Genomic DNA, 2,577 nt, shown 5'->3' with positions numbered 1-2,577 from the left:
GTGGAGAGTGGGATTGTTGCCACCGTGCAGCATCACGAGACCCTTACCCCGTCACCTCAGCCCAACATGGGACACCTGTCCGCTCTGCAGGAGAGGGGTGAGAGGAAGGCCTGAGAGCCCAGAATTGGCGCGTCTTCAGTGGCCCTTTCAAAGCAGGGCCACAGGCCCCTGCCCTGGGAAATGGAGGCTGGGGAGTCCTGCCAGTAGCCAACCGTATCATCTCCCTACTTAGACCTGCATCACTTTTTTTGTTTGGTATGTGATCAAATGTAAAATAAACTACCAGTTTCGAAAAAAAAAAAACAGGTTTTAATATCCACGCATTTACCGTCGTTATAGGCCTGAAGGTCCAGTACAGTAGCCGTTAATAGTCTGGCTCCAGTTGTTTATATTTGTCTATGGACAGCGTAGCCTGGCTGCAGGGAACCCTGGTGACATAGTGGGTTAAGGAGTTGGGCTGCGAACCGCAAGGTCATCAGTTCAACCCCACCAGCCACTCCGCAGGAGAAAGATTGGGGCGGGGTGGGGTTTGCGTCCATGAAGGATCTATAAAGGAGGCTCAGTGGCAGAGTGAATTGTGCATTGAGCTATTAGTTAAAAAGTCAGCAGTTTGAAACCACCAGCTGCTCCGTGAGGGAAAGGCGAGGTTTCCTGCGCCCACAAAAAGCCTTGGAGCCCCGCAGGAGCAGCTGTACCTGCCCTGCACTATCGTGTTACTGTGAGTCAGCATGGACTCGATGGCAGTGTGTTTGTTTGACATCACAGCTCAGAAACCTGCAGGGTAGTTGCCCTCTGGCCTGCAGGGCCAGGATGAGACAATGGCTTGTAAGGTTGGCTTTGTTTCCGGTTCCCTTTGGCCGTGACTGCTTCCACTTGGGTCTGCATTCTGAGCAAACTGATGAGGAGGGCCAGGTGCCGCCTCTGGTGGAAGGTTCAAACCTCACAAGCCCTTCCCAATCGAAAGCCCTCGCCTGAACTCCATCCCTACACAAGAATCCCGTGTTTATAAGACTTTTTCAAAAGTCAATAAATACTAAAAGAATGAAAAAGCAAGCACAAAGAGCTGTACAACTTGCAAGAAAATTATGAAATTCGGGATGCTGCCTAATTGTGGAGAGGGAAGTGGCTTCCCCTTTCTCTAATGGCTTCTTTAAAAGGAAAAAATAAGCAAGTAGGACACAGTGATGAGTCTTTACAAAACTTAGCAAGCAGTACATGTAATTTCCCCATTAATGTGCATAGTTTTCCATAAGCTTATATTTCATTTTTAAAAACTGAGTGGGTTCACCTTTATCTTAGAAACATTTGAGGGATGACACTGTTCTCAAAAAACTACCACAATTTTCTGGGAATACCGTAAGTGGGATTCCATTTTGTACAGGATGGCTCCCGTGAGCTCAGGCTCCCCACCTCGCTGTTTTCAGAAAGCGTGCCACACTAGGACTGGTCCCTCTGCTCCGGGCCCCTCCACTGCCCATCTCTTTACCTCCACCCTCCCGAGAAGCTGTGGCCCCAGGGTGGAAAGCCCAGACCCCACTCCTTTCCCGAGAGCCTGCTCTGAACCCAGTAGAGGGAACAGAGGCCCTGGCCTCTCCTAAGAAGTGGGATCCTTATGATCGACCTTGTTCAAATCAATGGCAGCAAAAAGCAAGACTTTTCCGGAGTGGCGATGATAAACGACCCGGGTCCTGGAGGGGTCCTTGGAAAAGAGTTTTAACAAGGAGCTGAGACAACCCTGGGATGGATAGTGAACATCTTCTGACTTGTAGCAACTCTGTAGGGCGGAGTAAAGCTTTCCCACAGTCTTTGCAAGGCCACAAATCCCCACTGAGGCAGGCAGCCTCATCTCTCTCCCCCAGAGCTGCTGGTGGATTTGCAGTGCTGACCTTTCCATTAGAAGCAAGGTGATTGGTGCCCTGTGCCACCAGGATGCCATAAATAAGTCACTACCTTTTTATTCTAGCAGTCTCTAGTTTGGTAACTATTTGCATGTCCATGAAACAGTTACTATTTGCATGTCCATGAAATAGCTGTCTGTCCTCTTGTGGCTATCTACTCTGGTGTCATAGAGAAATGACCCTCCTTAATCTTGCTGAAACGATCCAAAATCGACTAAAGCAAATCCACCTTCAAGGACCAGACTTCAACCTGGTGCTCCAAGATGTGAATGCAACATGCTGGCATGAGCAGGGAACCAGTAGAGAGGTCTGAGGGGCCGGCCCCAATCCAACTATATGGACACGCGTCCCTACCCAAAAAAAATTTTTACTTCAGAGTATAGCACTGAAGCTACAGCTCAGGGAGAGAAACATGTCTGATCAGAGCACACGGGAGCGGAGGAAGAGAGAGTGGAGCACATCCTGGTTCACCAAGCCTTGAGGACGATATCCCTTCACAGAGAGGACCATATGGCCAGCCCCACTATGAAACACAACATCCCTCACTGACCCATAGCCCTACAAGGGACAGCACTGGAGACACAGTGTAGGAATTGCGCCCCATCTGACCCCACCACACTGCGGCAAAACACTAAGGGCATGAAACAGAACAGCAAGGGGAGCAGAGCAAGGAAGTCCC

This window comes from Echinops telfairi, unplaced genomic scaffold (assembly GCF_000313985.2).
Source record: "Echinops telfairi isolate 266 unplaced genomic scaffold, ASM31398v2 ScPeMD7_60;HRSCAF=208, whole genome shotgun sequence".
Lineage (NCBI taxonomy): Eukaryota > Metazoa > Chordata > Mammalia > Afrosoricida > Tenrecidae > Echinops > Echinops telfairi.
This window is presented reverse-complemented; position numbering follows the sequence as displayed.